Source organism: Erpetoichthys calabaricus, chromosome 15 (assembly GCF_900747795.2).
Source record: "Erpetoichthys calabaricus chromosome 15, fErpCal1.3, whole genome shotgun sequence".
In the NCBI taxonomy this organism is placed as follows: Eukaryota; Metazoa; Chordata; class Cladistia; order Polypteriformes; family Polypteridae; genus Erpetoichthys; species Erpetoichthys calabaricus.
Window position 1 is genome coordinate 75,790,975 of NC_041408.2, and position 16,027 is coordinate 75,807,001.

General features: G+C 40.7%; 1 protein-coding gene across 2 annotated transcripts in view; it reads right to left on the minus strand.

The window, feature by feature from the left end:
• The window catches only part of mertka (c-mer proto-oncogene tyrosine kinase a), a 171,876-nt gene that overhangs the window by 81,661 nt on the left and 74,188 nt on the right, over window positions 1-16,027 (minus strand). The gene's annotated exons all lie outside the window — the stretch shown is intronic.

Below are 16,027 nucleotides of genomic sequence, written 5' to 3' on the forward strand. Positions count from 1 at the left end.
CCATCTAGTGGCTGTGGTTGAGCGTGATCAGAGCGGACTGCTCCACACACACACAGGTCTTTCGTTTATAAACAGTATGTCTAACGTGTTCTCAGAATTTTTTAATATTGTGGATGTAAGGTTTTAACTTCTGCAGGACACTCACTCACACGTTGCTAAGGAAAAAAAGGGAAAAAATAAATAAATTCGTAAAACTATACTGGTTAAAAAGGAAGGAAAGCAAGAAATGAAATTCTCCACATTAAGCAGCAAGTCTGAACTAGAAATGAGTGTGCCAGACTGAGCTGAGATTTCAACAAACCCTTTACTAACTGTGTAGTGGTGCTACTGGGGCTTAAAAACTGCAACTCCCAGCAGTCCCTGCAGTGGCTCTAATTGGTCTTCTTCTGAGGGTGCAGGGGCTGTTGGGTTCAAGGAGGTCAGTGCGGCATTTAAAAGGAGGCTGGTGAGACCAAGGAAAAAAATTTTTTTTGTAGTTTGTGTCTGATGTTCTTGTCTGATAGCTGTGCTGTCTCATTTTTGTCCTGGATCATTTCTTGGTCGGGGTCTGGATTGTCTGCTGTCTGCCTGTTACGCGAGGACTGTATATGGATTCATGGCCATCCTGTGAAGAAAGGATCGCTCCTGAACCCGTCCACCCGACTTCACCATTTCAGAATTTACCGGTAGGACTATCTTTATATTCCCCTTCAACGTGCGGATCTCTGGACTATTTACCTTCATCTTTACATTACATCTGTTGCTGTTTTTCATAGACTTTACTGTGTGTGTTTTTTGTTTGTGGTTTGTTGTATTTAATGTATAAACGCCATAAGGGGTACTGGGGTGGAATCATTGTTTTCATTTATTATCGTTAATACATTCTTTATTTGCTGTTTTATGTCTGGTGGCTTTTTGTCTCTGTTTGTGAGTGCGTGATGGTCGGGCTAAGGTTGGGTACATCCCTGAAATCTCCACTAAAAAAAATAAATAAATCACTGTCCCTTTGACGGTGTGAATCTTAGTGGCACCGGACCACTACAACTGCTCTCCTTTGAACAACTGTTACTTTCTTATCTTTGATATAAGTCGGCCAGATATAAAAAGGGGATGTCGCCTGTCACTTCCCAGAACTGCCTGTTGGTTTCATGTGGCCTTTTCAGCTCAATGTCTTCTTGGAAGTATCTTTGTTGCAGCTAATGGATGGTGTTGTTTGTCTCCTGTGAATGAACCAGCTGTGCCCACTGTCACATTTTCCTGACCTCCAAAATCCTGACCCGGACAAATTCTGATATTCTGATGCTTGTTCGTCACAGATGGCGTTATGCTTGTTTTTACAGTGCGGATTCCAGTCTCTAAGCAAGCTGTGCAGCCGGCACATTCACAGAGGCTATTGTTTTGGGGTTTTATTTTCCATTCGTTTGGACATTTATGAGTCAGCGCCTGGTAAAGCTGATCTGAAAAAGCAACAATTCCGAAAAAACAAAAGTAGCGTGAAGGAAGTTTATCAGCTCACAGGAAAAATGCCAGTGTTACTGAATCATAGACTTCTGGAGAATTCATTCTACCTTCACTATGAACAAAGCTGAAAAAAACAAAAATAAAAAAAAAAACAAATATCAAAGACGCCAGAGAAAATATCACTTGACCATTTTGTGGAGACTCTCTTCTTAAGTCTTTATGACAAAAGTCTGCCCACAAAATGGCATTTACCCAGCACAGCAAACAGATCTGCACATAAAGGCTCTCATTCTACTACTGGAAATGTGAACATCCCACCAATTGTGTGTGACTGGAGAAATGCCATTTATAATAACTTCTGGACACAGGACCACAAGTACTGCTATTCTGAGGCAGCAGAGTTTTTAAACATATAACCAACATTTTAAAAGTATTCCTTTCTACTAATGAAAAAGGGAATTTAATTTTATTTATTTTTTGCTAAACACACTTAGGCCTAATGAATCAAGGGTATTAAATAATAATTTTAAATACAATAAAAAATACACTTAATTAAATTCAAGCAAACAGAAGCCCAGAGCCTATTCACACAATGCAAGAAAAAGCAAAGGGTTAAAGGGTGTCAGTCCATCGCATGATTCACTCACATACATCCCCACACACACACAGAGGGGCATTTTGGAATTGCCAGTCAACCTAACCTGCCATCTTTGGGGATGTGGAGAACAGGAAAATCACAGAGACACTGGAAGAAAGTGCAGCTTCTACACTCTATACACTCATTGGCCACTTTATGAGGTACACCTAGCTAGTACCAGGTTGGACCCCATTTTGCCTCCAGAACTGCTGTAATTCTTCATGGCACTGATTCAACAGCAAATGGAGGCCATTTGAGTTCAGTGAACTCATTGTCATGTTCAAGAAACCAGTTTGAGATGATGTGAGATTTGTGACACGGTGCGTTATCCTGCTGGAAGTAGGCATCAGATGATGAGTACACTGCGGTCATAATGGGATGGACATGGTCAGCAACAAGACTCAAGTGGGCTGTGACATTTAAACGATGCTCAGTTGATACTAAGGGGTGCAAAGTGTTCCAAGCAAATATCCCACACATACAGTATTAGACCACCACCAGTCTGAACTGTTGATACAAGGCAGAATGGATCCATACTTTCAAGTTCTAGACTTCAAATTCTGACCCTACCATCCGAATGTTGCAGCAGAAATCGAGACTTGTCTGCTTCCAGGTTCAACGTGTTGTGTGTTCAAAGATGCTCTTCTGCATACCTCGGTTGTAATAAGTGCTTATCTGAGTTACTGTTGCCTTTCCATCGGCCAGTCTGGCCATTTTCCTCTGACCTCTGGCCTCAACAAGGCATTATCACCCAGAGAACTGCCATTCACCTGATATTTTCACATTTTTGGACCACACTCTGTATATCCTAGTGATGGTTGTGCATAAAAATCCCAGTAGATCAGTACTTTCTGAAATACTCAGATCAGCCCAACTGGCACTAATAACCATGTCATGTTCAAAGTCACTTAAGTCCTCTTTCTTCTCCATTCTGATGCTCAGTTTGAACTTCAGCAGGTCGTCTTGACAATGTCTACATGCCAAAATGCATTGAGATGGTGCCATATGATTGGCTAATTAGAAATTTGCATTAACAAGAAGTTGAACGGGTGTACCTAATAAAGTGGCTGGTGAGTGTGAATTTATATGTATATTTAACTTTTAAGTGCCCTAAAGGATGGACATGAAGAGTGATTCCTGGCCTGGACGGGGGTCATAATGGATGGACACTATATATCAAGGCATAAGCTAGCCAGGATGGTGCTTTATTACTATTCAAGTTGGGGTAGAAGATTAATGAATGGATTGAGGGCGGTTGTCTATTAAGAGCAGTTCTTTCTCTAGTACAATAGATGGCAGTGCTTCTCTAGCATGACCCCAGTATGGACACCCGCAGGAATCCATTTGTTTCGTAGTCCTGAGGAGGAACAACCCTGTCAGGGTCCTTGGGTGCCACAAGGGGGGCGCTGCAGGGAGAAGAACTCCCTGCTTTGTAGAACCTCCGCCATTAAGTGCTATGCAATGGAACTGCTCATGCATATAAGAAGTCACTTGACCTCATCCAGGTGAGCTGGTTTCGAGTGGAAGAGGGTCAAGGCTGACCTGGAGGAGTGGAAGGAGAGGAAAAAGAAGAAAGATGAATATTTGTGTTTATGCCACTGTTGAAGTCTTCTTATAAGGTACTTTATTTTAGTAAACCTTTTATTAACCCAGGACTTGTGTTGTGGTGATTGTGTCTGAGGTTTGGGGTGCTGCAACGCCGCCTACTGGTCATACACTACACGTATACACTAACAGGAACACCTGACCAACAAGTTATTCCTGTGAATTAGCCTGATAACAGTGCTTGTTTCTATCCGGCTGTAGAGTTATGGGTGTATTATGAGTAGTGTTGGGGGCTGAGGCAGCAGCCTGAGGGGCTTCGATGTTCACAATCGTTTTTGTGCTTACTTCAGTCATTCTGCTGTTTAACTTGAGTTAGGATAAAAATGCTTACTACTTATTTTCTTTGGTCTTCAGATTACACAGTTCAAGGACAGATAACAAAGGGAAATTGTTGGCAACACCAACATTTGTTTTTCACTTTATTATTCTCCAGTTTTTAACGCTTATCAAGCATTCATTTGTCACAGATGCAAGGAATAAAAAAACAAAAAAACAAAGAGTCTTGTGCAAAAATTTAAGATTTAAATTTTTCGCGTTCCTCTTGCTTTTTTTCTTTTCTGTTTATTTAATCACAGCTCGCTGTATCAGCGCGTGCTCCTAATCTCTCTCTCTCAGGTACAAGTTACTGAACTACAAATCGGGTTTTAGTAATTATAATAACAGATGATTTTTCTGTGGGTTGCATGGTGGTAGAGTGGTTAGTACTGCTTTCTGGCAGGTCTGAATTTCAAACCCCATGCCTGCCTAGGTGGCGTTTGCATATTCTTGTGGTACAGCTTAATAATAACAATAATAATTCATTACATTTATAAAGCTCTTTTCTCAGTACTCAAAGCGCTATCCACACAGGGAGGAACCGGGAAGCGAACCCACAATCTTCCACAGTCTCCTTACTGCAAAGCAGCAGCACTACCACTGCACCACCTGTGAGGAGCTTGTCAGGGGTCCATGGTGGATCAGGGTAAGAGTAGGATTTTATGAGAATAGTGTGCCTCAGATTTCATGAGTGTAGCTGTGTGATGTGCAGTCATGGAGTGCTTAATGGAGGAACTGGCGGATTGCTTATTCACATGTGCGAGTGCGATCAGATCAGCCACCCCTTCATTAGTGCTCTGTTGATTGTTTACAGCACCTACGATCACTAAGGATATAAAAGGTCTAAATAGGTTGGAAAAGGGATAAGAAGAAAAAAGAGAGGAAACTGAAAGAGGGGAAAAAGCGAGAAAAAAATAGTTTGAGGGCAAAAGAAGAGAACTGGGTGGTTGAAGCAGTACCGGTGAAAGGTGAATGGATGCCCCCAGGTGGACTGAAGTGAATGGCATTCCAGGGGAGGATCAAACCTTGCTGAGCAGTTGAAACAAGGGTAATTGTGGGCTCCAGGGGATCTGCGGAGACCAATGGAGGTGGCAGGAAAGAGTAGCCAGGCTTGATAAGTTCTAATGTGCAACAAAAGAAATGGCTGAGACAGTAGCCGGATGGGGGACCGCATTCATCTGTGTATTAGCCCTGTTGGGGTGCAGGGGAGACGAGCGAATGAGAGAGAGGAGCACTGGAGTCGAGATGGAAGAAAGAAAACTGCGATTCTGATTTGATCCCTGTTGTAGCTCTTTATCTACTGATGCTCCAGAGAACTGCTATCTGGTCCCATGCCCACTGATACTAAAGGAAGCAGAAATGCAGCAAAAATATCAAATGATGATGTCTTCAGTTGCGGGCACAGAGCTTCACAGTTTTCCTCATGTAACTGGTTTTTCACCTAATACTTCCTGTTCTCCCCTCACATTCTAAAGATTTGCAGGTTAGGTTAATAGTAAATTCAAAATGGCTCTGTGTGAGCAGGTGTGTGAGTGGGCATTGCAATCCACGGGTATCTCATTCAAGGTTAGTTTCTGTCTTTGGCTCATTATTAATGGGGTAGGCCAACCACAACCTTGAACTGGATTACACACAGGGATTGCTAATGAATGGATATATTTGGCCAAATAAACATTAACAGAAATGTCACAATAGGTTTGTGGATATGTTCCATGATGAACTTGTAAAGTTCTTGTAAATATTCCTTCTTACAATATGGCTCTCTGTCTGTTGCAGGATTTCTCAAAATTTGTATCAGGCGTATTGAAATATATTTGCGATACCTTGAAAAAGACTTTAAGAAACTGCAGGAGATGTGTGCCATTAAATGTTCTACTTTCTCATCCTCCTACCCTGTATATTACTTGTAAGCTACAGGCCAAGAATTCTGAAGACGACCTGTGATTGAATTACTTCTTGGATCATATTTCTGCTTTAAGGCCATGTCGCATTAGATTATTTTTCCAGTGATTTCAGCTGTAGCCTTCACTTACATAATCTTAGTGCACCAGAGGTAGATGGTGGCACGCTCCCATGACGGGCAGGCACCTAATGTGACATACCCAGCGAGTCACTCCAACTAGTCTACAACTCTCTCCGATGACATCAGAAAGGCTTGGTTTTGACTTTAGTTGTAAGGGTGCATGACAGCTGACAACCAGTGAGCGCTCATCCGGAAGTACAATGCATAAAATGCACTGACAAGGGAAACAGAACATGGGAGTTTTGGACGTCACAGTCAGAATAGAAGCTTGTCTGTCTGATGTCTTGTGTTTTACACACCATGACAGAACTGAAAGCTTTTCAAACTTTTCAAACTTTTTACTTTATTTATACTATTACTCAGAGGTACCTTTGGGGTGTGCTGGGCCTAGGGCTGACCAACCCCACGCGGGGCCCGTTATTTCAAATGCTGTTACTGGTATGTGTGGACTGTATAAACGTGCGCACAAATTTAATAAAAATGTTAACATACACCGGATTTTCTCATTACAGTATTCAGCTAAATTTTTGCAAGATAACATGCGGACTTTATCAAAATATAACAATATAATCTATTAAAAAAGTGCAATTCATAATTTATGACAATACTACCACAATGCGAAATGCGATACAGTGTCATGCGGAAATTAGCAGGGCTTCTTCTAGAAAAGTACCCAAATTAAGTATACTCTGAGTCTCAATATGCAGGATGTCATAGTCATAACTCATGTTGATGTCATGTAAAATCTGGAATAGCCTGCCAGTAGGAATTCGCCAGGCTAATACAGTGGAGCACTTCAAAAAACTGCTGAAAACACATTACTTTAACATGGCCTTCTCATAACTTTACTGTAATTTAAATCCTGATACTCTGTATATCCAATTCATTATAATAACTATTCATTCAAAATCTGTACTAACCCCCACTCTCTCTTCTGTTTCCTTTTTCGGTGTCCTTTTGGTTGTGGCTTGCGCCACCACCATCTACACAAAGCACCATGATGTTCCAACAATGATGGATGGATTAAAAGCCAGAAGTCTGTATGACCATCACCATCAAGTGACTCCGTGAGAACCCTAACTACAAAGAGGACTATTTCATTTATGTTAGGTAGAATGCCCAGAGAGGACTGGGTGGTCTCGTGGCCTGGAACCCCTACAGATTTTATTTTTTTCTCCAGCTTTCTGGAGTTTTTTTTTGTTTTTTCTGTCCACCCTGGCCATCGGACCTTACTCCTTTTCTATGTTAACTAATGTTGTCTTATTTTAATTTTGTATTTTGTCTTTTATTTTTCTTTTCTTCATTATGTAAAGCACTTTGAGCTACTTTTTGTATGAAAATGTGCTATATAAATAAATGTTGTTGTTGTTATATTATATATAAGTGGGATTGGTGCCAGACATTTTGACAAGAACCCATGGGACCAAGCCGGAGGAGGACATTTTCAAAGGACAGAGCTTTTTTATGGACATTTATTTATTGATTGCTTTATTTGTCTTTTAAAAGTTCTTATTCTTTTAATGTCCTGTTTTTATGAAGGGGGCTTGGGTTGGTTTTATTGTGGGCTTTGTTTTTAGTGCTTTTATTGGTTTTAGTGCAGTACAGAGTGGCCGAACTGTGGACCTGGGCTTCAGTTGCACAGGGTTGGCAGTGGCATGGAGCCTTCCCGTGCAACTGGAGTCTTATGGGGGGTGGAATGTGGTATAGTGGGTCCACAGCTCTCAGCAAAGGCCAGTTTTAAATAAAGGCACTTGACACTTTTGTACCATCCCCTTGCTATGTTGTTGCCTCACTGCTTAGCTCATCGGTAACATTACCGACGTTGACAGGTTAAGGGCTCCCGAACAGAAGACGGGAGCATGCTCAAACCCGCATCGTCACACTGGGGCGCTTGCCCCACTTGCCACCCCCAAACACCACTCTTGCTATTACTTATACCATTTATGCTATTTATTTAATCAGTTTTGATGTATTTATTTTTATTTGTATATGTATTTGTGTACTGTGGTGGGTTGGCACCCTGCCTGGGATTGGTTCTTGCCTTGTGCCCTGTGTTGGCTGGGATTGGCTCCAGCAGACCCCCGTGACCCTGTGTTCGGATTCAGTGGGTTGGAAAATGGATGGGTGGATGGATGGATGTATTTGTGTATTTACGGAAGCTGTACAGCACTTTGGTCAACTTCTGTTGTTTCAAATGTGCTTTATAAATAAAGTGACTTGACTTGACTTGAAAAAAGAAGTGAATGGACAGAGATTACAGTTTAACTTGCCATACCTGTTGACTCTTTGTTCAGCACCAGCTCCATCAGGCAGCACGCTATTGGTTGCCAGAAAAAGGGGCGTGCACGGACGTGCTGGAAATTCATCACGCAGTCACGTAATCTGACTTAGTCAATGATTGTCAGATGTGTGAACTGACAAGGTCCAGTGACCAGATAGGCAATGCCAGTTGTCAAGTCTGAGATACCTAACAACTAGAAGTTGCTGAATGTGACATTAGCTTTGGATGTGGCCACAATCCTGGCCAAAGCTGTTTAGCCAGTGTTAAAGAGAATGATTCTTAAGTAGAAGCACTAAGTAAATGCTGCCACTCAAAGACTTGTATATTCTGGACTTTTACTCCATTTTACAATATTTTCAAATGAGGAGGAATTCATTTATTATACCAAAATTTACTCATGACATTTCAAATACACATACAGTTTAAAAATATATGCCTTAACTTTATTTTAAGACAGATAATTTTAACAAGTAATTTTTTAAGTAATTCTGAGATATCTCATAACAGCAGAGACAGTTATCTTAACACTTCTTGAAGTTAACTGTGGATATCCCGAAATGGGCATTTTAATATTGCCACAGTTTGCTCAGCCAGCCTTTACAAACCAGAATTACAGGGTAAGCTACTAGAAGACGGACTGAGATCTCCTCAGAGTCTGTCCTGCTCTTTTCACAGAATGGGACCAGAAGTATGTCATGGAGGACACTCCCCTGATGGATAAACAGATACTCCTGGCAGCCGTCCTAACCCAAGAAGGTCAGAGAAAAGTCAAGAGGACTGTCTTGTTCCATAACATGATGTCAGGGAAATATTAAAGAGAAAGAGCAGTTTGCTTAGCATAACTAAAACAGTCATAGCTCTTGGCAAAAGACACTGCCCCAGGCAAAAATAAGACTTTTGAAAAAGGAACCGTGCCTCTGCAAACTGGAGTTAGTTTCAATTTTAATGGATTTTAAGGGTATTTAATTACTTAACAGTTCTTATTTTGTTAATAGGGAAGGAAACTATTTAATTAGGCAATAAGAAGTAAAAAATGTATCAGCAGCATGTCTGGTTTTAAAAATATACGAAATGGTCTTATGTCTTGTTGGCCAAGCATTCTAACAACCACAATATATTGCGACAAGAATTTCAGACATTTATTACTCATTTCAAAGTGTCTAAATGAGATGCCAAACTTCTAAATGTCTAGATGACATTTCTGAATTGTAACCCGCCTTGCCATACACTGTGACTCCGGTGCTAGGAAGGGGAACAGCTAAATAAGTTGTGGGGGCCATGGATGCAATAAGATACACATCTGGGGCCTCATGTATAACGCCGTGCGTAGAACTCACACTATAACATGGCGTAAGCACAAAAGCGGGATTGTGCGTACGCACAGAAAAATCCAGATGCAGGAATCTGTGTGCACGCATACTTTCACGTTCTTCTACTACATAAATCCCGATTTGCGTGAAAAGTAACGCACGTGCACGCGCCTTCTGTCCCGCCCCAACTCCTCCCAGAATTACGCCTCTTTGAATATGCAAATCAATATAAATAGCCTTCTGTGAAAAGACAATGGGAAAAGCACGGGAGAAAATATAAGAATTTCAGCGAATACCAAGTGGAGGCAAAGGAAAAACGTACTATTTGTTGGTTTAAACAGTGGTATAATCAACAAAAGGAAGCTGATCGAGTGACAGAGTGTCGGAGAAACTCGAAGGCTCAACTTCACAAAGTCGCACAGTGCCCAAAATAAAAAAGAAATCACATATCAAAGTCGCCGTGAAAAAGCGAGTCGTAGCCCACCGTCTGAGTGTCATATGAAAGCTTATTAGGGTACAGACAAAAAAAAGGCACACAGTGGGGAAAAAAGCACGAAATGTCAACTTTAATCTCGAAATTTCCACTTTAATCACGTAGTTTATTTTACCATTAAAGTAGAACATCATGAACTTCATCTTAAAATCGTTTAATTTACTAGTTTCTCAAATCCCATTGTAACTAAAGTGGCATGTTAAATGCTTTGTTCTGTATTTGATCTTCTATGTGCTCTATGTGTATGAATCACTACCTGCTTTTTAAACGGGCTTTCTCTTTCTCCGACAGGACACATAATCCATTACATTCTTGATATTACAGCTCTCTGAATAATTAAAATACGAGATGTATACGTGATATCTTTTTCATGATGATAGGAATGAAAGCATGTTATTAAACATGGGAACACGGTGGCGCAGTGCTTGTTCATGTCTCACGCAAGAGGCTTGCTGCGCCATGCGCAACCTTCAATGAAATAATTTATCACAGAAGTACTGTCTCTTTCAAACGTACTAACCTCCAATTCCTGTCCTTACTTTTCTTTCTCCAAAAACTCAATCGCCACACAATAAGCTATGTAATAGACGTGAAGCCATCTGTAAGCTTAGAACTTCGATTCTTCAAAACTTTTAAGGAACATTGAAATATCTTAGTAGTACGTGTTTAATTATTATATCCGTCTATCTTTCCAGTGTCACGTCAGCACCAGCAATAATACAGCGCAAGGCAGGAACAATTACTGAACTAGCTAGCGCTGCGGCACCGTGTCCTCACATGTTTAATTATTAACAATACAGATTATTTAAATGAAGTTAAAGTTTTATCTGTATAATATAATCAACATGTTTTGCTGCATTTCGTCTTAGAAATGAATACCGTCATCACATGTAAATACGCGCTTTATAAAGTGGCGCAGGTTGTGCAATATTATAACTGTAGTGCAAGTTTACAGTGGGGTAATTGTACTTATAAGTCCAAACATTTCTACAGGGACCACTTGATGGACTGATTTAGTGCGTTTAGAGTTCTTGGGATTAAACTGTTTCTAAACCGCGAAGTCCATACAGGGACTAAAGCGTTTGCTGTGGCTCAGGCAGCATCTGCTTCATGCTGTGTACCGATAATTCTCTTTCCAATCAGCTGCTGCTGTGATTTCCCACTCAGATACAGTGATATAAATACTCCGAGTGGTGCAGTGAGAGTAATGTGGAAAAAGATGATCTGCTGTGGCAACCCTTAACGGGATCAGCTGAAAGAAGATGCAGTGAGAGTTACAACGCTAAAGCAGTTATGGTATTTGGAATACTATGGCTATTCCCTGGACCATTATATTGCTACAGGTTAATTACAATCAGATGCATTGCACTAATAAACAATATGCAGTTAATTTCAGTGTATTTATAAAGCCGCGCCAGGAATGTGGGTCTAAGAAAGAAAGGGTGATCACACAGGAACAGTAGCACTGCTTTGACGCTGGGTGCCGCCAGTCTGCAAAACCGGGCGGATAAATTGCGTACGCAAAGGAATGAGTTACCGTGGAAATGTGCGTGGCTTTACGCCAAGTTTAGGTTTTATACATCGCGATTTGAGCGTGGAAAGGTTCGTACGCAACATTTCTGTGCGTACGCACCATTTATACATGAGGCCCCTGGAGAGTGTGAAAAATGAGTGGGGAAAGGGATCGACTTTGGCAACCTGGACTATTTCTGTTGGGGGTGCAAGGAGTAATGAGTGTGATTGAGATTATATATTCTACTAGGGGGCTTGTCCCCTGCTCGCTTTGTTCACCAACCCCCCTTTTCTGCACTACGCGCCAGCCATTTCGCGTCTCTGTTGCTCGCGTTGTGAAGAGGAGGGCTGAAGACACCCCAAGGAGACGTGGTCGCTCCTCCGAAACCCCCTCTTAAACGGTGATACAATGGGAAACAAATACAGCTTTTTTACCTCCTCTTTGCTCAATCAGCTGCTGGCTTGCTGCTGCTGTGCTGCGTGACCTGCATCTCACATGGCACTTCGATCATTTAAAAGCCTATACAGCAGCTGTCCTACTCTTTGTCTTTTATTTCCAGCTCCGGGCGTGGTTAAATCTCTTGGCACAAAGTCTCATCTCTCGGGATGTGAGTTCTTGATATTTTTTAGCTTATAATTTAAAAAGGAATAAGAATCTGAAAATTTAACAACATCACATTAAAGTTCGACAAATTCTGAAAAGAATCATACCAAACATATATACTGTATATGTAGTTTTTAAAATAAGCCCGATGTAAAGCGTGACAAAAAAGTGACATAAAAACGTGACACAAAATCATTGCACTTCTAGGCTTAGGATTATATATATACTGTATAGAGTAGATTAGGTACAGATACAGTTATTATTCAGCTAAGGATTTTTATTTTTTGTCTGTGGAATATATTTCACTTATTTTGACAAAACATTCTAAGACAAAACATATAGCAGTTAAACTATATTAAAGCACAGCTAAATAATGTCATGAGGAAAACTGGAACAAGAGCCAGCTCATTCTATCAACCCTTATTCAACTACAATGGTGCCTCATGCTTTGAACGATTCTAACTTCAAACAATCCAGAGTTCGAACGCTAAATTTTAGAGAACTTTGATCTGGCGTTTGAACGATGTTTCTATGTTCAAACTGCACACGCAACGCGCGTAAACGTCATCAGTTGTGCGTTCAAGTCGTCTCTTGCTCTCGCTGTGAAAGCAAATCTTGTGTTACACTCATGTGTTTTCTGTGCTTTTTTCACTTTATTTTTGGTGTGTCTGGTTATATATATACTGTACAGGTATATAGTATAACCCCTATCTATGAACCACAGCATTCACATGGGACATCACCTCTCTTCAGTAAGGTACAGTAAATGCAATTTTAATTTTATTATACAGTATTTACATATTTTATTAATTGTTTTCATGTTTTAATTTATTATTTAGGGCAATTAATTATGCTATTTTACCTTAAGTTATGTGTATTTGCTGTTTAAGTTCATCAAAATGGGTATTGTTTAAGGTCTGGGAACGGATTAATTCACTTTCCATTATTTCTAATTGGGAAAATTGATTCAGACTTCGAACAATTCAAATGACCCCCTGAAATGAATTAAGTTCAAGACACCACTGTAATTAACAGACACTTTGTTCACATTTTAAAAGCCTACTGAATGCTGTTATCAACTTCATTATGGTAACTTATCCTTCAAATATATAGTTATCTGCATGAAGAAATGTTTCCTTAACTTGGTATGAAATACACCATCCATAAAGTTTACAGCTGTTTCCTAGGCTGTTGTAGAAGAACTCATTTTTGGCTATCTGTAGCTCTACGCAGTCTTTGGACCGAGCTTAGAACAGCTTAAAAGAAATGGAGAAAGTCAAATGTCCAGATTGACTTGGATAAGTATCGCTCTCGTCTATCTTCCCTCTCTTCACTTTCTACCAATGCTAAGGTATGTTTCCTTCAAAACAGGATTAGCAACACATCTGATATTCATAGCTTATTCCCTGCTTTCACCACCTCCACCCACAAACTCCTCGTCTGTTGATGGCTTTGCAACCTTTTTTTCAAGAAAACGTGACAGTCATCAGCAGTCAATTCTCGTCACTTCTTCTGGCCGGTCTGCTCCCACCTGAACACACCAGAACCTTCTCCTCTTTCTCTCTTCTCTCAACCACTGACATGTCCAACCTCCTCCTCTAGTCGTTCCACTACCTGTTCACTTTACCCCAGTTTCCTCACATCTCCTCTATGCTATTTCTCCCTCACTTATTCTTGCAGTTACACACATTGTTAATACCCCCTTCAGCAGTCAGGCATTTTTCCTAAATTTTTCAAACACGCCCTAATCACTCCTCTTCTCAAGAATCACACTCTTGACCCATCTCAAGTAAGTAATTATAGATACATATCTCTTCTCTCCTTTCTATCTAAAACATTGGGTTGTCTCAAGCCAGGGATCTTCCTTTCTTCTACTGAACAGACTGCTCGATCCTAATCAACTGAAGGCCATTCCAACAAGACGGCTCTACTTACTTTTGTCAACACGTTATTGCAGGCTAGAGCTACCAACATGTCATCTGTTTTCTTCCTGCTAGATCTCTCCTCTGCCTTTGACACAGTAAACTGTTAGATCGTCCTTGCCACCCTCTTTGACCTTAACATCACTTCACTGGGATGGCACTTAGGTGGTTTGAGTCCCACCTCTTGGGCAGATCCTACCATGTGTCCAGACATGAGAAATGTCAAGGGTGCACAAGGCAAGTTTGGGGTGCCTCAAGGACTGGTGCTGGGCCCACTCCTGTCTCCCTATAAACCTCCTCACTGTGTCCTATCATCCAATCTCATGGTTTCTCTTATCAGTGCTATGCTGATGATATGTCACTTCTGCATGGTATTAAATCTCAGTCCAGACTCTTTCTCATGTGTAGCTCTTAGCTGGTGGAATGAGCTGCTCACCTCCATTCGAAATTCTGACTGTTTGAAGACCCTATTGTTGGGTGGGGTTCTGTCTGATATTAACTGTTAGGTTTTTGTAATCTAGGAATTGTAACTTACTTGCCTAACAGTTACTTTACCTTGTTACTGAGATTTCAATGTAAAGAAGATAAACCAATGCATTGCATGCATACAAAATATTTTTTCATAATAAAATTTGCATCTCATGAACGCAGTATTTAGATATTGTCTTATGTTTGCACAAATAAATTTTGCCACTGGAGAACAAAAAGGCACAAAAAATACACCCAGTGTCTCGCATGTGCATTGAAGGATCTCCTAGCTGATTCACTCGAGGTAGGTGGTAACCTGCCGGGGTGACAGGGAGCGCTGTCGCTAACTGTGTCATCTCCTTTTCTCCCTGCAGCTCAGAGAAGCCGCCCAGTGAGGGAAATTAGTCCCGCCCCTTCCGGTCCTCCCTTATGAGAAGCCCAACTACCTCCACTGAGCTGTCTTTCATGACCGATACCTGACGGGTTCAGAGATCCATGCTAACCTGCTATTTGTTGAGGAGGCTATCCAGAGCCCTGTTTTCTTTTGTGTTTTTCACTACTAGCTTATGCCATTTGTTCCCAGAAGGCACTTACTTTAAGTTTGAAAAATTTGAAGAAAAACAGTAACAATCCGGCTGGCGTCACAACTATTCTTTTTTTGTCATGGCTCTGTTTCTACATGCGCTTGGCCACATCACACCAGAAATGTTTGACCTTTGTATTCAGTTCACATAAATGAACACCAGAATGTTAAACTAAACCAAAGTGTCCACAAAATGTGGTGAAGCAGCCTGCCATATCAGCATATTCTCTTGATACTCTTAGCTAATACCGTAACTCCTGAACTCTTTCTACGTCACCAAGTAGTTGAGAGAAGTGATTCAAATAGTGCTTCCACTTCTTTGTGGACAACTTCAACTTTTACAAAGAAGTCATGCAGTTACTGTAGAAGACCTACACAGGAGCACATAAGAGATTGCTCAATGATTCAGTTGACTAACTGAAATGTCAGATGGGCTTTCAGTTCCTTATTCAGACATTTTATTTAGCTGTATCCTTGTTTTTGCCTGAAATTCTGCACAAAGCTTTTCTCCGATTCTCTTCCATGAGCTATCAACTACATAGACAACTAACATTACCCACAATTAAATAACAGGTATTAACTAAACTACAAATACATCTAATTATGCTTAATTGTTAGAACCTTTAAGGAAATGGTCATCTGCCATGGAATATTATGCTCTTCTTGCAGTGAAACCCACAACCTCATGATCAAGGTGGTAAATAAATGGTCCATCCTACTGAGCTTCAAACCCAGAGGCTTCTATCACTGTTCAATGTATAGATGGCAATGCCACTCTTTCACTACCAGTGACCTTCAACTATTAAATCAATGCACAAATACATCTAAAATAAA